The 20,024-nt window shown below is 37.5% G+C and overlaps 1 long non-coding RNA gene across 1 annotated transcript; it reads left to right on the top strand.

The window, feature by feature from the left end:
- Window positions 1-5,071: 5,071 nt before the first annotated feature.
- On the top strand, window positions 5,072-5,532 carry LOC121049085. The gene is made up of 3 exons (XR_005799291.1): window positions 5,072-5,131; window positions 5,323-5,407; window positions 5,497-5,532. It is a non-coding gene; the product is annotated as an uncharacterized LOC121049085 (long non-coding RNA).
- The last annotated feature ends 14,492 nt before the right edge of the window (window positions 5,533-20,024 follow it).

The following is a 20,024-nucleotide window of genomic DNA, read 5'->3' as shown; positions in this document are numbered from 1 at the left end:
CCATTGAGAATTTTGGGGGTTGGAAAACTCAAAACTAGAATTATAGGCAGACTTGACTGTGAAGGCACCATTAGATGTGGCACCCCAAATCAAAGAATCACCACCACAATTATCAAAACCAGTAGGGATATTGATAATTTGATTGACAATATCACCTGGGACCATGGAAGAGAGGAGATCCAGGTTCCAGCCCTCATCAGTCCAAAAGCTATTGATGGTTGCATTGATGTTAATGTCAGCAGTAGGAAGAGCCAAACAGATGAGGGATGAGGGAAAGAGCCAATGATCAAGCCAAAACTTAATAGGGCTCCCATCACCCACATGCCATTTTAGGCATTTCCTTAGCAGCTCAGCACCATGAGAAATGCTTCTCCAAGTGCTTGAGCAGTCAGTAGGAGGTTGATAACTTGTCTCAGTAATATTGGAGCTGTGCAAATATTTAGCGGTATACATTGAAGCCCAAAGACCACTGTCCATTTGAAAGATCCTCCAGCTGGCTTTGGCAAGCATAGCCTGATTCATATCAGCAGTTTTCTTAATCCCAAAGCCTAGGTATATTTCAACTGCTGCGTTTTTTTCTTTTTCTTCTTTCTTTTTGGTAAGTGTTTTTGCTATCTAGACTTTTGTTGGGTAGCGATTACTTTCCCTTTTTGAATTTATTTTGGTTGAATTTAGCATGATAATATCAAGTTGTATCCTGGTAAACATATTAAATATATAAAAAAATAAAATAAAATAAACAATAGAAGTTGATCCCTTTAGGACAGAAGTAATCTCTCCATCTAAAAAGTAGTCTGGGAGAGCTGCACTTCTAAGAGAAGCTAGCTTTTGCTTTGTGTGAGAATAAGTAGCTGCAATGAGAGACCTCGTATAGTGACAAAAAGGGAGAAGACAAAAAAGTCCAAAAAACAAAAAACACACGCATTGTCTCTCTCTCTCTCTCTCATCTCAAAAAACAAAAACAAAAAAGGGTGATTCTAGTTGGATCTCCAAATTTACTATTTAGACATCCAATACTTAGTACACCTCTAATTTACTTTTTAAAATACTTGAAAAGCTAAGTAGACCTCTTTATTTTTACCATAACGCCCCTGAACATGAGATACAACAATCTATTACTCTACTTTTTATCTCTATCTTCAACCACGAGAAGAAGAATGAATCAAAATCACATTATATTGCTCTCTTATGAGTAGGTCTCTTATCCACAAAAATTAATCAGAGTGTTGGTTCTCGATCTTGATATATTGTTGGAATCTCTTTGAATTTGTTAAAAGAAGGATTTCAAGGGTTGGAAGATCGAGTAATAGCTATATCATAATATTCAATTAAGAAAATTTCAAATCAGATTGTTTTGAATTAATTTTTTTATTAAATGATGGGCCATGTATAGAAATTATTATTTTTACTTAATTGTTTTAGGTAAATTGTAAAACTATATAGACAATATAAGGAAATTAAAAATATAAAAAAATTAATTGAATGTTATATTTGGTTGGAGGAGGTAAGAAGAGCATTTATTTATTTATTTATTTCATTTTTCTTTCATTGTCCTTATTTGTCTTTTCATATAACTTGACAAGTCTATTAATAATTGAAAAAAGTTGGAGGTCTAAATATCAAATTTGGAGGTCCAACTAGAATCACAAAAAAAAAAAAAAAAAAACTTTTGGGAAAGAAAAAGAAAAAAATAGAGACTTATTGGAAAAATCTTATTTAAGTGCGACTTAGGAAAAATAAATGTGGTAGAATTAGACTTTTAAGACATTTCACTTTGTGTGTGTGTGTGTGAATGTGTGTGTATATATAGACACACACACACACACACACACACACATATATATATATAGGGCCCTTCTAGTGAGGGATCCCTTTTTGGGTCTTTTTTAGGGATATGGCACTAGACTAACTTTTCAATTATATTTTGGCAGCTCAACCGTTCAGTTTTTAGGTCCTAATGTGTAGATCACCTCTGCAAATTTTCAGCCAAATTGATTATCGTTAAACCATTTAAAACTGCGACTTAAAATTATAAATATGAATGATTCAAGTTTGATAGATTTGGTTTGTCCATTGATTTAGTCAAGTTTGATATCTTAATGATCACCGATTTGGCTGAAAATTTTCAGAAATGATCTACTCATTAGGACCTAAAAAACTGAATGGTTGAGATGCCGAAATGTGATCAAAAGTTTGTCTAATGCCTATCCCTAGAAAAGATAAAAAAAAGGGATCCCTAGTGGAAGGGCCCTATATATATATATATATAGTCCGGCTACGGTGCGGACGTCCGTACCATGCGGACGGTACAGATTTCCCGTTTTCCCTCACTTTCTGATCACATTTTCACATCTTAACCGTTCAGTTTTTAGGTCCTAATGTATAGATCACCTCTGCAAAATTTCAGCCAATTTGGTGATCGTTAAGGCATCCAAAACTGCAAATTACAACAATGTACATGAACGGTTCAGGTTAGAAAGATTCGGTTCGTTCGTGTAAATTGCAGTTTTGAATGCCTTAACGATCACCAATTTGGCTGAAATTTTGCATAGATGATCTATACATTAGGACCTAAAAACTAAACGGTTAAGATGTAAAAGAGTGATCGGAAACTGGGGAAAAAAGGGAAATCCGTACTTTTTGCTTGGGTACGGACGTCTGCACCTGAGAATGGATGTATCATGAAATGTCTAACGATGGAATATCATAAAATGGAATTCAAAAACTGTTCTATGAATAGTCTAACTACAATACTTTTCAAACAGTTTCAATTGTTCAACATAATTAAAAACATCATTTATTTAAAGAAACCTGTAATATTAAATATAAATAGAAAATGCTTTTTTTTCAATTTTCTATTGTCTTGTATAAATCCACTCAACAGATATAAACTCATCCTTGATGTAGAAACTTCATAGAGACAACACTTCGTCTAAAAGCAATGTTCGACTCTAACTTGTCCTCATAAGTCCCTAGTCTTCATACTCCGCTAACTTAATTTGCTTTGCACAACCGGAACAGTTTTCTACTATTGTATTTTCTGGTGTTCAGACAACAGGTATTTAGACATCTACTCTTGTACTACCCTTCTTCATTGTGCTGCTGTCTGACCACCTCCATCAGACGACACATGCTTTAACAATAGCACTGAACTTCATCAGACCACAGTTTGGACTGTCGTCTGTTGCCATATTGGCGTGGTGGTACATTTAATTGTTTATCCTATTGTATTGGTCTCAAGGCTTTGGTTACATAAAGCTTAGTCCAAACAAAACTGACTTCTTTTACTGGAATTAATTATGCAGGTAGCTGGCTATGCTTATGGCTCTACCCTGACATCCATGTAGAGTTAATATATGCTTTGATCCCATCAACATTGTTCTTTGAGAGGATTATGTACCTTACTAGAATTGTTCTACATTACTAGAATAACTTAATCACACAACAGTCATCAGACGACACATGAGTTTTTGCTGTTGTTTGAGTTAGTCAGACGACATGTTTTTTAAACCTGTCATCTCACCTGTACTCATACAGTACATTGTCCTTTGGTAAATTTGAGAGATTTCAGACAACACTAACAATGACATCTGTTGTCTGAAAAACGGAAAAAATAAACAAAAATTAATTTACATTTATTTTTTTTCCACTCAGAACACTCAAAACCTACATTTTGTAAAAAAAACCCGTGTTCCCTCCCTTAGCTAAAAATTTAGGACACTCTCCCTCCCAAATTTCTCTCAGCCTCGCTCTGACTCACCATCGCTCTCACCCTCAATCCCCTTCACCCTCTCACCCTCCCAAATTTCTCTCAGCCTCTCTCTGCCTCACCCTCGCTCTCACTCTTAGTGGGTTTTTCTTACTTCAACCTCCGATACATCAAGGCATAATTTGCAGAAGGAGAGAAACGAAGAAGGAAGAAATCGGCAAACTACTTGCAAACCCACTCAGAGGACCAGCCGTCACTTATTTGAAGTAATAAGATGCGAGTATGAGGGAGAATTAAAAAGAAGAAAAATGATAAAAACCAGATCCCAATGTATTTCCTCTCTTGTTCTCTTCCTATCATCATAGGGCAGACGCACACAAAGAACCTCTTTCCATTGCCACTCCTCTGGTCTTCAGGTAACTCATCTATCTTCTTCTTCCTTTTCTTTGGTCTCTTGATCGAATCAATTCTAGGATTGCTAACATCTCCAATTGAAAATTTGGCCAATGGTTGATAGGTGATTCAGGGGTTGGCTAAGAATCTGAATACTATAGCCAAAATAAACCCTAACTATCTCCTCTAATGGATTGAAGAACTAGTTCCCTTGGCTGCGTTTGAGCGGTCGCAGGCACGAGTTTAGTTGTTCACTTTTTTTTTTTTTTTTTTTTTTTTTTTTTTTTTTTTTTTTCAATTTTTGGTTTACGTAGAACCCAGAAAAGTAGCCAACGATTATTATTTTCCCAATTTCCAAATCCATGAAATTTAATAAGTTTCTCGCACTTGATTTGCAGCCCGACATTTTCGCAAGCTGTAATTGTTGAGTTATGATACAAATACAATACTTAGGGTTATGATAGGCATAAAGACGCAAATGTATATGTATATAATGAGTTTAGGTATAGCTGGGTTGGTATATCATAGTGTCGAAGAGGAAAACGCAAGAGTGTCATGTCAAGGATTGAATTATTGGAGACAGTGAGACAGAGCCTTCCGTCTATGACCAAGGCATCGTTTATGTGCTTTGCGAACTTGGCCTGTTTTTAATTTTCAAGGATTTGATAAAATGGTACATCGGGGTTACTATACTGTACTTTCATTGCTTCCATTACCTCTGCCCTAAGATATCCTAATCAGATTTCTTCACCTATGTTTGGGTTATTAGAAATCAGATTTATGGTCTGTGTTTCTATTTGCCTTTTGAGAAAAGGATTGCTGTTAAATGAAAGAAGAGCTTTAGTTTGTCTTTGGTTTTTCGTGTGAATCGAATTGTTTGACATTGTTTACATACATAGTGATTATAGCTTCCTGAATATGGAATTTCAGGCTACAAATCGTTGCAGTAAATTTGAAGTTGATGCTGATAATGAGGACAAGTTTAAGCGGATAAGCATTCTTATGTGCTTTGGTGCCACTGTCGGCTTGGTGAGAGCATATTTTTTCCTCATTATTATCTGTATTCAGCATGATTCAGCCTTCTGCATTATGAACTCAGGAAAAATGAGATTAGTTTGAGAGTTAAAATGACATAACTTTTGAAATTGGTGGCATAGTTCGTGATGAATTCTATTAGAGTGAATTGATGATGAGTTTTTGCAGTTGTGATATCATCTTAGGAATTAGTAAGAAGCTCAGGAACATTTGTTGAAATGGCTGAGGCTGCTGATTTGATACAACGAAGGCAGCGTTCTGACTTTCAATGTAAGTTTTTAGAATGATTTATTCTCAATGCTAGATTGGAACCATCTACAATCTGTGGCTGATCCAGATTCATATTTCTTACTAAGCAGCAAGTATCAAGGATACCTTATACAAGGCTATCAAGGTTGCGGTATCCTGTAGGTTTAGATCTCATTCACAATTTAGATGATTAATCATATATATTCTGTTTATGGTCTCCTCTATCTTATCTATCTTCTTTCCATTTCAGAAAAATCCATATGTTATCCCATCCTTACTCACTTTGGCATTGAATGATGACTTATGATAAGGTCTGGTAGAAAACTTTGCCCTGTGATTGCTGTGAGCATCATAGTATTTCCTTGTCTGGTTATATGTTGTGATTACACAAATACACAGGGAGGAAAGTGTGATACCCCGGAAATTCGTATTTATTTTCCGAGGAATTTTCGGAATCTAATTTATGGTTGTTGGACGGTTTCGTGGCTCGTGGATGGAGCGGAAGCGTTTCGGACGAATTTCTATTTGAAAGGTATGACTTTAGGGGGGGCTCAAGGTTGACTTTTTATTCGTTGGGATTCTCTGAAAACTTCCTTCACGAAAGTTGTAGAGCGCGTCGATACGAGTTCGTGGACATGTGGAATGCGAGAATCGGAGTTCGTATGAGAAAGTTATGGCGATTGGAAGGAATTTCCATTTTGGTATAAATAGAAGTTTCCCAAGTTGGAAACTTACTATTTTCATTATTTCCATTTCTGGAAACTCACTTCCTCTCTCTTCTCTCTCGTTCGCACCTTCAGAATCGAAATTATCCGGCTGACCCGACCCGGACCCGGTCGATCCGACCCGACTTTTCCGGCGAACTGCGGTGGTCTCCGGCGACGAAACTTTCCAGATAGGATCGTCTCCTCCGTCTAGTCGTCCCTCTGGTGTCCTCTAGCACCGATTCTCCTCCAAGGCGGCGCTGCAAGGCGGTGCAGGTTGGTGTTTTCGGACCCGATCAGAATTCCTTGTTCTGACGTCGGCGAGGCTTCAGGTCTTCTTGGTTGAGCTCAGAGCAGCCTCGTTGATCGATCCTTGGTGGTTGTTTGGATCGATTCACGTGAAACTTCGATCAACTCGGATTGGATTACTGTTCACGGCTTGTGAGGTAGTTTTCGACCCTTTATGCTTGTTTTCTGACTTCGAGCTAGTTAGGAAAGTTCACAAGCATGCTCAGATGAAGCTTTTTGATGTTGGGAGCTTTGTGAAATATTGAGTTTTGGCCTGCGGCGGTGCGCCTCCGTCTGTGGCGGCGTTCCGGCCACTTAAGGAACTGTTTTTGGTATTATATATGTTCTACTCGTTGATACGAGCGTTTCGATATATAATATGCAAGTTTTGGAGTTCGTTTGGAATTGTTATGATTTTTGCAGTTTCATACCGATCGATTTATGCTATCCGTGAGGATTTGAGCGTCCGATCGACTTGTGGTTTGGTCACATCGATCGTGGACGTATTCCAGAGACTTTGGGAGGTCTCAGATGTGGTTTCGCCTGGATTGGCGCCACTTTGGGGAATTTTAGTTCAAAACAGGGGTTTCGGACTTAAATTGGTTATGAATCGTTACTGATTTGAGATCATTGGTGAATAGGTGCTTCTAAAAGGTGAATTGGACGAGTTATTGGTGATAGTGTTAGTTCGGTTCTGTATAGAAGACGCAGCGGGATTCTGAGGTGAGTAATCTCACGAAGTTCATTCACGAACGAGAATACCTTATTGTTTTGAGAGTTATTAGTTAACTGCAAACTATAGTTGGTATTAGTGGTATTTTGAGTAGATGACTATGTGTGTATATATATATATTATGGGATGTTCATGTATTAGTAGATATATATTTACGTGAAATATATATGCTTTGGGTGGTTTGTGGATTTATGAAAACAATATGCATGAAATGATGCTTTTTATTGTTTTGGGGTGTGGCTTTTGGAAAACAAATGATTTGTGGAAATGATTGATTTCAATTTGTTTTGAAAAGCATTGAGATTTGAGAAAAGTGTTGATATTTGGGTATGAAAACAATAGGCATGAAATGATGCTTTTTATTGTTTTGTGTTATGGCTTTTTCGGAAAACAATGATTATGGAAATGTTGATTTCGATTGTTTTCAAAAGCGTTGCGATTTGTGTAACATTTTGGGTCCAATGCGACTCCTTTAATGATTTGCTCCAAGGGACAGTGCGGCCTGAGGATCGAAGGTCTAAGACCTTGGGCAGAATATCAGGTGACCACGTCTTTGGCCGGACGAGTGGTTACGTTTTCAGTTAGAGCTCTAATCTGTCTGCCATATAGGTAATTCATGGGGTAACGGGAATTGGTTATTTACAACTTATGACATTACGTATTTTTAGGGAACAAGGTGTGAGTTGCTTCCTTATTAATGGTTTTTAAGGGGACAAGGTGTGAGTTGTTTTCCTTATTAACGTTTTGATAGAAATCAAGGTGTGAGTTGCTTTCTATGGTACGATTATGGTACATTTGATAGAAAACAAGGTGTGAGTTGTTTTCTATGTTTTACTGATAGAAATCAAGGAGTGAGTTGCTTTCTATGTTTTATTGATAGAATTCAAGTGTGAGTTGTTTTCTATGTTTCGTTTTAAAAGAAAACAAGGTGTGTGTTGCTTTCTTTTATTTCGATTTGGAAGGAAATCAAAGTGTGAGTTATTCTCCTTTATTTCGTGTTTTAGGAATGCAAAGCGTGAGTTGTTTTCCTTATTTTGGCGTGAGTTGTGCATGTGTGTTTGAGTTACTCATACGGGCTTGCAAAAGCTTACCGGGTTTGTTGTGTGGCAACCCGGTACACTATTCAAACGGTGTAGGGGTTAATCCTGTAGGTTAGGATAATCGGGGCTGAAGCTGAGGTAGCGCCTTTGCAGCTTTACGGTAGGAAGCCATTTTTGTAACTTTACCGTCGATAAGGACTTCCGTTGTATAGTTAACTCTTAGCAGCATTTACGTTTTATTTTGTTGTTGACAATTTAATTCGTATGCTTGTGTAATATATAACTCTATGGACGAGTGTATATTAACTTTGAGGGTTCAGGGCATCAATATCTGTGTAAGTTAAAGGGAAAAAGATTTCAGGTATTTTGTATTGATGACTGGACGTTCACGCATATATAATTATAGGGTTATATATATCGATTTTCATGTGTGTAAAATCAGGGGCGTGACAGAAAGAAAATACTTACTTTGTCATCGTGTTTTTCAAGCTTCGAAATTCAGGGTCCCCAAATGTATCTACCCGATTCAGGTAACTGTTATGTGTTAATCTCATAAGCGTAGGATGCCTATCATTTTATTTTTCCAGAATCAAAATTCTAAAATGGAACATTGTCATGCTTTATTTATCAGTAAACCATGTTCTCGTTTTCGGTTACTGATTTGCTCGATGGAACTAGCCAATCATGGATAAGACAATTATTTCTAGGGCTGCCACTTGGTTTGGTAATTACCAAACCGACCGAATACCAACCGATATTTTAGGTTTGGTAAACCGACTTTTTGGTAACCAAGACCGATAAAACCGAAATCGAAAATTACCGAAAAAGTTGGTTTGGTTTTGGTAAATACCGAATCTACCGATTATCTAAATATTAGCTTTATATGCTATGGTTTTCGATACACATACATATATATTAGGAAATAAACATAAAATTTTTCATAATAGTATGAACATTACTCAATATACTACATAATTAATAGTACATGTAATTTGAGAAACCTAATCCAAGATGGTTAAATAACTTAGTTTTATTGAAAATAGATAAAATTTGATGTCATATATACAAAAGAGAGCTATGATTAGTAGATGAATACGAAGTTTACGGTTATAAAATTGAAAAACCTAATTTTGTTCATTCTAATTTATATTACAAAGAATTAGTTATTCTAAAGTTGGTAATACCGAAAACTGAAATACCGAATTTGGTAGATATGATTAAAAACTGAAAATTTTGGTTGGTAATTGGTAGCTCAATTTTGAAACCGAAAGCTTTGGTTTTGAAGTTGGTAATACCTATAACCGATTCGAACCGACCGAGTGACAGCCCTAATTATTTCTCATAGGATGGATTTTGTACTCTCAAGTCTTATAGGGTTGATTCATATGCATTGATATTTACAAAAGAAATGGTAATGATATTGAAAGTGCGTGGTTGTACACTTGTATCAAATATGCAACTGTTGAAATGATAATTTTCACTGCCTTACTACATGGCATGGTGAAGTTGCTTGATGTAGGCATAGTTGTTTCCTAAGCTCCGCAGATGCTTCTGCATATAACTAGCTACTCTTTTCCTTGCTTCTTATGATCATTACACTTTGTTTTTTTAGCTTTATCTAAAATAGTATTTGGTGTCAGTTTAACCATGAAAGTTGGAAGCCAATTTGGAGTATATAATCCAATCATCGTTATCTCCACTAAGGTATTGTCATTTGATATTGCTCTCTGAAAATATGTTTTCGATCAGTTTATATTTGGTCATGGATTATTGGATAGTTTTCTCAATACTAAGTGCAAACCAATTTGTATCAGTGTGGAAAAAGAGGGATGACAACATATACGCAGCACCATATTGATGCAGTCAGAACAGAGTGGGCAAAATTTGTTGTTAAAACATATATGTAAGTAGTATTGCATCTAGCTGGTTAGTACTTGGGTTTAAGGACTTATTTTGGTAACTTGGGATTGCTGAATTGATCTGGACATGAATTTGTACTTTTGTAAATGTGTTGGATATGGCAATGTATGAAATAGATGGCAGTAATCTATGAAAATGTGGTATTTTGGATATGTTTTGAACATGAAATTTCATATTTGCAACCAATTGTGCAAAGCCAATTTAGACAACAAAAATAGGTCAAATGTCTATTATCTGAGATTCACTCAGATAACACATACTTAAAGCAGCAAATAATTCATGTTGTCTGAACATCCATTCACACAACAGATATAACAAAACTCATGTTTGAGCTTCTATACACACAACAGATATAACAAAACTCATGTTGTCTGAGTTTCTGTTCACACAACATATATAACAAAATCAATGTTGGTTGAGATTCATTTCACTCATCATATATAACAATAAATTGTTGAATGAGGTTTATAAAGTACAACTGAAAACAATAAAATGTGTCGTCTGAGTGTTCAGTGAGATGACATATTTCATTTTGGAACTGTTATTGTTAATGCATCTCACACAACTGAGAAATGACGCAATGTTGTTGGAGATTCATTTTAGACAACAGAGGTATCTCAACAGTGTGGTCTGAGATTCATTATGCACAACATAGTCTTCTTAAAAGTGTTGGGGTAATATAATGTGTCTGAACAATCATTAAATGAACTGTTGTCTGAATATCTAACAGACAATAGTTTATCCAAATTAAAATAGTTTGATAATTTTCAGATGACAGTTATGAGCTTATATATGCCGTCTGAATGTAACACAGACAATAGTTTTGAACTGTTGTCTAAGCAAAGTCAATCAGACCACAGGCTATTAGACAACAACAACTTTTTTCACTCAGACGACAGTTCAGGACTGAACTGTCGTCTGATCCTGAACTGTCGTTTGATTAATTTTGTGGTGTAATGCAAGATCTAGGTTAACGAAAAAGTTTGACCCTGAACTATCGTCTGATTAATTTTGTGGTGTAATGTAAGATCTAGGTTAACGAAAAAGTTTGATTCGCGGAAGTACCTTAATAAATAACCTTATAGCCACCTCTTCCTTTATAGTTTCTTAATTTTGTTTACAACTCCATGCTTGATCTGCATGATTTTATGTAAAACGAATTAACTCTCATGAAAAGAAATCTTAGTCCTTGGATGCTATGATCTTCTTAAAGCCAGTTTCATTTATCTTGGTTGGTTCTCATGGCATGCATGTAAGATAATATTCTTAGTCACATATTATGTGAGACCTATAGACGAGGATATGAAGCCTTGAAGGAAGCATTGAGCTATTAAGATTTTCTTATCGAGGATAGCTTCAAATCTTGTCTCTGAAACCCTGCCTCTCTCCCTGTCCCTCCTATAGTAACCTGACATCTGGCAATTAAGTTGACATCTGGCCATTAACTTGACAGCTTTTTAACTCTGTTAAGTACCCTTCCGTTTATTCTTGTAGTCTCCGTCAGTTCATCTTATACTCCGATAATCTACTTTCCGTTTTGTTGTCTAATATCTAGTCATCGACTCTTGCAATTACTTTTTATTTTGTTTTAAACTAGTTTTCTGGGTTGTATCTAAGCAAGGGGCTCAAGTGCTTAAATCCTTGGCCAAGTTTGAAGACTCACTACTTAAAGATATTTGAAAAACATTTTGATTGATTCTTCTGGTATTTGGGTTGATTAATTAATTCAATTGGTTGCAAACAAAACAAAAATAACAATGGATCTTTATGTTCTTGAGTTCTTCCATTTCACCTATCTAGGTATTTTACTGTCACAGAGGAAGTATGTTCTTGACTTACTTACTGAAACGGGGATGCTGGACTGCAGTCCAATTGAGACACCCATTGAGATGAATCACAGACTTGCCATTTATCCTGATCAAATTCCAACTGATAAAGGAAGGTATCAACGTCTTGTAGGAAGGTTGATTTATCTTTCACATACTAGACCTGATATTGCTTATGCTATGAGTGTTGTCAGTCAGTTTATGCATTGTCCTAGTGAAGAACATATGGATGCATTTTTTTCGGATTTTGAGGTATTTGAAGATGGCGCCAGGTAAAGGATTACTGTTTGAGAAAAAGGATGAATTGGAAGTTGGGGGATACACAGATGCAGATTGGGCTGGTGATAAAACTGACAGGCTTTCTACATCTGGGTACTTCACTTTTGTAGGAGGGAACCTTGTCACTTGGCGTAGCAAGAAACAGAAAGTTGTGGCCAAATCAAGTGCAGAAGCTGAATTTCGAGGTATGGCACATGGAGTCTGTGAAATGTTATGGATTCATAATGTCCTGAAAGATCTAGGTTACAAGCTTAGACAACCTATGGATTTGCATTGTGATAATAAAGCTGCAATTGAGATTGCACATAATCCAATTCAGCATGATTGGACAAAGCATGTGGAGGTTGACCGTCATTTTATTAAAGAAAATCTTGACAGAAAGGTTATTCGTTTTCCATTTGTAAACTCAGAAGAGCAGTTAGCTGATGTTCTTACTAAATGAATGTCCAGGAAGATATTCGACAGCTCAGTTGACAAGTTGGGCATGATAGATATCTATGCACCAACTTGAGGGGGAGTGTAGAATAGCTGTAAATCTTATGTAATTATGATTCTTATTTATTTAGGTTATCATGTAATTATAGGAATGATTGTTTCCTATTAGGGTTAGACTACTCCTCTTGTCCTTGTATATATACCCCTTTGTGGGATGAATAGAATATTATTGAAAACCCTAAAATCAAAGTATTCTTTTCTACTTGGTATCAGAGCAGGTTCAATCCTTTGAACTTGCCTGCATCCTTTGAATCCTGAATCCTGAATCCCAAAGCACACCACAAACCGTTGCGTACCACCACCATTAAAATCAAGCCATCCCTGAATTTTTTGAAACCCTAGAAAAACCAAACCTGAAAAAAAAAAAAAACAAACCCCAAATTCCTCAATGGCCGGACCTGCAATTGAAGGCGAACAGTCAAATCCCGAGAAGACAATGGTGTCATCCTCACCGATCATCCATCACCACTACACCACCCAACAAGACAACTCTGCTTTCCCCACAAGTGTTGTCTTGAATGAATCCAACTACACCATATGGGCTCCTCTTATGAGAATGCGCATTGGAGCACGAGGGAAGGTTGGTTATCTGACCGGAGTAAAGGCTAAACCCGCCATGAATTCTGCAGAGTATGAAGCTTGGGCCACGGACAATGAAAAGGTGAAAAGTTGGCTAATTGACTCCATGGAATCCTCTCTCATGAACCGGTATATTCGTCTTCCTACTGCGAAAGATATTTGGGAAGCTGTAGAGAAAACCTTTTACAATGATTCTGATGAAACCCGAATCTTTGAGTTGAATAAAAAGTGTTTTGAAGCAAAGCAGAATGGAAGGCCCATTCCGACCTACTACAATGAGTTAGTGGCAATGTTCCAGGAGATTGATCAAAGGGTGGCCTCTCAACATGATAATGTTGCTGCTGTCGTTCAAGAAACTTCAGCAATGTCCCGGATGCGTGTTCACTTGTTTTTGAGTGGACTTGACCCAGAGTATGATTAGGTGCGTGGAGAAATCCTACGCAAGGAGCCTAAATTCTCCTTGGAGCAGAGCTATGCTTACATTCGCAAGGTGCAATCAGAGAAACAAGCTATGGGGCGTTCGGTACCTACCGAATCTTCTGTTATGGCCGTTCAACGCCGACCAGGTCCTCCTCCAGGCTTCTCAGGTCCTTCTCCACGCCGTCCTCATCACAAACCAAACCCATACGCAAACAAAAAATGTGTTGTCTGTGGGGAAGTAGGTCATACCAAGGAGCGGTGCTATGAAGTGATTGGCTACCCTGATTGGTGGGACTTCACCAGGAAACCCCGAAAGAATCCGGGCAAGGCGGCTATTGCTACTACAGAGGAAGAGCATCTCGACAATGCCTCCACTAATGTAGCGCAGTCAGGTATGAAGGGTAAGGCTACTTTGAATAATACATGGATAATTGATACAGGTGCATCTGATCATATGACCAATGACCCTAGTCTTGTGAAAAACCTTAGACGTTCCTCTCAAAATATTGTCTCTACTGCTGATGGTACTCCAACTCTGGTCACCGGAGAAGGTTCTATTGTTGTATCTGATACCTTAACCTTTGAATCTGTCCTAGTTGTTCCCTCACTAGCTTATAATCTCCCATCTGTTGGTTAGATTATTTTAGCACTTGCATGTATTGTGACCTTCTATCCATCTTTCTGTGTGTTTCAGGACATTCTGACTCGGCGGATTCTTGGTTATGGTGTTAGAAGGGGAAAATTATACTACCTGGATCTGACAGAGACTGGAGAAAACCAGAAGCATCTTTTGGGGCAAGCTAATCAGATTAATGGGGTAGAGAATGCAAAGGAAGCAGTATGGTTATGGCATCGCCGTTTAGGTCATCTATCTTTTAGTTATCTTAAGAAGCTGCAACCTCATTTGTTTTCGATTGTCAGTGATTTGGATTTCCATTGTGACATTTGTGAACTGGCCAAGAGCCACCGTATTTCATATTCACCAAGTCTTAATAAAAGTCCTGTTCCTTTTATGAAAATTCACTCTGATGTCTGGGGTCCTGCAAAGATTCCTTCTCTTTCTGGAGCTCGGTATTTTGTAACGTTTATTGATGATTGCACTCGCATGACATGGGTGTCATTACTGAAGAATAAGAGTGATGTATTTGGAATGTTTATCGAATTTCACAAAATGGTGGCAACTCAGTATCAACAATCCATCAGAGTGTTTCAGTCTGACAATGGTGGAGAGTTTGTGAATGGCCCTATGATTGAGTTTTTCCGGTCACATGGAATTCGTCATCAAACCTCCAATTCTTATACTCCTCAACAGAATGGGTTAGCAGAACGGAAGAACAGGCAGTTGATGGAAGTTGTTCGTGCTTCCTTATTTGGCATGAATGTACCTCGGTCCTATGGGGGAGAAGCAGTAAAATCTGCAGCATATCTTATCAACCGTACTCCTTCACGGGTGATTGAGTTTCAGAACCCTCATCAGAAGCTTCATACATTTTTGACCATCCCTTCTATGCCTAATTTGGAGCCCCGGTGTTTGGGTGCACAGCTTATGTTCATATTCCCAAGTCTCAACGCAGCAAGCTTGATCCCCGTGCCCGTAAGTGTATCTTTGTTGGTTATGCTGACTTCCAGAAGGGTTATCGATGTTATGATCCCCTTACTGGCACTTTAGATGTCTCTCTTGATGTTGCTTTTCGTGAATCCGAGCCTTATTACTCAGGGGGAGCTTCTCAGTCTTCCCTTCAGGGGGAGAGAGGTTGTGAAGGGAATCCTCGTTCTATTATTGATTTTGATGTCTTTGAAGACTTGGAAAATTTGGAGGATATATTTGAGGGTAGAAATTTGGAAATAGAAAATGCAGTTGCCGAACAGAGCATTGTGAATTCCGAAATAGACAATGCGACTGCCGAACGAAGTGTTGCGAATTCCGAAACAGAAAATGCGACTGCCGAACAGAGTGTTGTGAATTCCGAAACAGAAAATGTAACTGCCGAACAGAGTGTTGTGAATTCCGAGATAGAAGAGACGACTTTTCTGGATAATTTGAATTAAAATCAAGACGTAGCTGAAGCTCACACATAAGATATTCCCCCTTTTGCATCACCAACTGAAGATCCCGGTCAGAATGATCCTCCTCAGGTACCCTTAAACTTTAATGAATCTTCTGGGTTAGAAAGTGTCGAACCTAGGAAATCACAAAGGGTTACCAAGGGAATTCCTAAGAAACAATATGAACCAGATATCAAAGCCAAAGCTAAATACCCTATAGCTAATTTTATGTCTAACCATAGGATTTCTGGGTCACATGCACTTGTTATTGATCAATTATCTACTGTATCTATTCCTAGTAACGTGCAGGATGCATTGACGGATCCAAAATGGACAAAGGCGATGAATGAAGAATTGGAAGCTCTTCAAAAGAATGCAACATGGGAACTAGTACCTATGCCGGTTGGAAAGAAGACTGTAGGGTGTCGTTGGGTATTTACTGTGAAGCTTAATGCAGATGGAACTATTAATAGATACAAGGCGAGATTGGTTGCCAAAGGATACACACAACGTTATGGGATTGATTATGAGGAGACTTTTGCACCTGTAGCAAAGATCAATACTGTTCGGATTCTAATCTCACTTGCAGCAAACAAAGATCGGCCCTTGCACCAGTTTGATGTGAAGAATGCGTTTCTTAATGGGAATTTGGAAGAAGAAGTGTACATGGATGTGCCCCCAGGTGTTAAGAATTACCCAAGTGAAGTTGGCAAGGTGTGTAAATTGAAGAAGTCTTTGTATGGCCTGAAGCAATCTCCAAGAGCCTAGTTTGGGAGATTTTCAATGTCCATGAGAGCCTTTGGGTACAGATAGAGCAATTCTGACCATACCTTGTTTATCAAGCGCAAGAATGGTAAGATTACAGCTCTTATTGTGTATGTTGATGACATGATTGTTACAGGGGATGATCCGAAAGAGATGAATGAGTTACAAAAGTATCTGTCAAAGGAGTTTGAAATGAAGGATCTGGGGCAACTGAAGTATTTTCTGGGTATTGAAGTACCGAGGCCTTTTGTGATTAAAACCCAACACCTAACAGGTGGTTAAGTTGGGACAGTATCGGTATAATGGTGGGCCACGGGCTACGCTTGTCGCTGTTTAACATGGTATCAAAGCGGGTCCTTCTCCAACTGCGTCTCCATGTAGGCACGTATCATGAGCCCAAATTGGGGTTCCCTGTATTGCCATCGAAATGACCAAGTGTCCAATGTGGGTCTTGGATTGTATCGACCAAGTCTCTGATATGAGACTTGTGTCCCAATTTCTAATGTGGAAATTGGACTAATTAATTTCACGTGCAGACCTAGAGTTAGGTTGCACGTGAGGGGGCGTGTTGGAGAGGAAAGATCCCACATTGGAAAAGTGACAAATAAAATATAACTTATAAGTGGGTGGGTCTCACCCAATTGTACCGAGGCATTTTGTGATTAAAACCCAACACCTAACAGGTGGTTAAGTTGGGACAGTATCGGTACAATGGTGGGCCACGGGCTACGCTTGTCGCTGTTTAACATTAACTATGATTGGATTTGAGGGATCAATTTTACCTCATGTATTTGCTTCAATTAGGTACGTCTAGGATTTGGAATTTGCATTTGGTGATTTGGTTTGATAGATTTGGATGTTAAAATGTGGTCATCCGGAGCTAGTTCTTCTGATTTATTTGGATGCTTAATTCGGAGTGAGAAGTTAATCATGATTTTATTCTCCACAAAGTAGAGCTTCAATCTTTTAAAAAGAAAGTTATGGACTAATTTCATGACTTGTCCCAGTTATGGTAATGAAGTAGAAAAAGATGGTGGACTGGTGGTGGTTTTCTGGGCAGAGATGGATGAGTAGTTTAGAAAATAGCCTAATGCTTTTTCTGGGTTTATCATTTTGTTCCTTCTCAGGTAAGAGTAAATAGCGTTAAATGCTGTCAAGTTAGTGTCCAGGTGTCTAATTTTCATAGGGAGACAGGATAAGAGACGGGGTTTTGGGGACAGAAGATTTGAAGCCATCGAGGATCTATATGTTACAGGTTTCATGTCTTGCTATACATAAAGTGGTAAGTTAGGGCACTACACGTTGAAGAAATTCGAAAAGTGGTTAAGGTAGCTCAGATGGTTAAAGCGAAGGCCTGAAAATTCTTGTGTCGGTTATTTGAATCCACTTCTAACGGACGGAGGCAGTGGCGGATCCAGAGCATCTTTATGTAGGCGTGCAACTACAAAAATCTAAGGGGATGGAAACTCTTGGGAATGTATTTCAATTGTGGTTAAGGCCTAGATTGTATGCAAAGCTCATCTACCGGTTGTTTTTCCTTGCTACCTCTTGTTTATATCCAACATAAAAGCCATCCTATAAAATTGTTGATCATGTATGTATTTTTCTTCTCTTTTATTATTTTTAATTTCGTACTACTTTAGTACCTTGCCGTTTGGGAGAAAGACGGGTCAAGAGTACTTCATTTGATTATTGAAAATCTTGCTATCCTTTGTAAAAACGTTAAATAAGGGAGGGAGGACTGTCTTGACCCCAGAGCATCTTTATGTTCAAAGTTGTTCGTGACTAGAAAATATGGTCATATATTTTATCTTTTGGGAAAAGGTTAAAATAGGGAAATTTCCGGGACGAATCAAATTCATGGAAGAAAGTGGCGTCATTTCTTCTGTCTCCCACTCTTCCTTACTTTTCCATTTTTTCTTCGTCCTTTTATCTCTTTTCTTTTCACAACTCGACTATTTAACCATGTCACATCTTCCTTGCATTATTGATGCAAATTTTCTCAAGCAAAAGGTTATACCTCTTAAAAGTATAAATAATAAGAAATGTAATTCAAACTCCTCATTTTACAATCCATACTCCACGTTTCCTCATTTAGTAACTTAACATCACATTTTTACAATCCATACTCCACGTTTCCTCATTTAGTAACTTAACATCACATTTTTACAATCCATACTACAAAAAGACAAAACTTAAGATATCTAAAAAAAGAAATATGGAGTATGATTTGTAAAATGAAGTGTGTGAATTTCACTCTCCTAAATAAATGCTAAACGATTACAATTGCTTGAGGCGACAAGCCGATGCATATGATGATATGATAGTGGCAATACCCAAAAACCATGTCTTGATGTTCATAATGATATTATTAATTGAACCTCTATTTGCAAACTCCAGAGAAATAAATCTTAATTGAACCTCTATTTGCTTAATGGATACAATCTGCGGTAAATTGCATATGAGTTCGATGTAGTTTTATCCTAAACAAATGGTCCAGTGTTCAATACAAGTCGAAGCATACGGTCATGTCACTGGTTAAGTAATGAGAACAATAATTCACTACTTAACAATAGGACATGGGGACTTTTTGGTTCATCATGGTACTGGTAAGTTTACACACATCTACATTGAGCATAGTAAAAGGTTCTTTACATGCACGAACGTGGTTCCCCGTTCATGCCAATTAAAAAGATTTTGATTAATATCTTACAACGATCCTAGACATTGTTGTTATTGTCTTATAACACAAGCTATTTTTTAGTGTTGCACTTCATACAATAATCGATATATGATCAATGACTGAGACATTCGCACTATCAAACTCTGTACATACAAATGCTTGAATACATTAGTAGTTTCAGATAATCATATGACTTTACAATTTTCGAAAATTTCAACTGTTTAGGGAAATAGCCTCACCATACTCATCAAGTCATTATATATACACCAAAGACCTAAAAAATGGTATAGATATGCAGCATAGCCGTACCTGGGGATATCCGTGGATGGACAACTTGGTATTCAAAGTCATATATGTTAGTCACCATATTGTTCTTATCTCTACAGTACTCTACTTGATTTATTTGATTATGGGCACTATCATTACATAATCTATGTCGCCTTCTTATTTAGCTTCTACTTTTACCATAAAGTAAGAGTTTGCTGGCGTTTTGGAATAAACTGGTATTGTCTCTTCCATCGATGCCGTGAATATGGTTTGGACAACCACATCAGTCTTTGTTGTTATGTGCTATTTCCACAGCATGTGACTTTGGCTTTTTGAGTTTTGGCAGTTTTTTTCTTACCATCTATCTGTTAACATATATAATGGATATGAGAGCAACTCCAATAATAAATTAAGTGTCATTTAAGGGTGTCATCCTCATACTATCACCTCCTTTTTGCACTATTCATAATTTCATATAGACCCAATTCTCATCTCTAACCAATTAAAGTGCTATATGGCGTGCTATTTTCACAATTTTTTTTCATTAAAATATAGGGTTTTTTTGTCCATTTACCCCATTTATAGAGATTTTT

The sequence above is a fragment of the Rosa chinensis genome, chromosome 5 (genome assembly GCF_002994745.2).
Source record: "Rosa chinensis cultivar Old Blush chromosome 5, RchiOBHm-V2, whole genome shotgun sequence".
Taxonomy (NCBI): domain Eukaryota; kingdom Viridiplantae; phylum Streptophyta; class Magnoliopsida; order Rosales; family Rosaceae; genus Rosa; species Rosa chinensis.
This window is presented reverse-complemented; position numbering and strand designations above follow the sequence as displayed.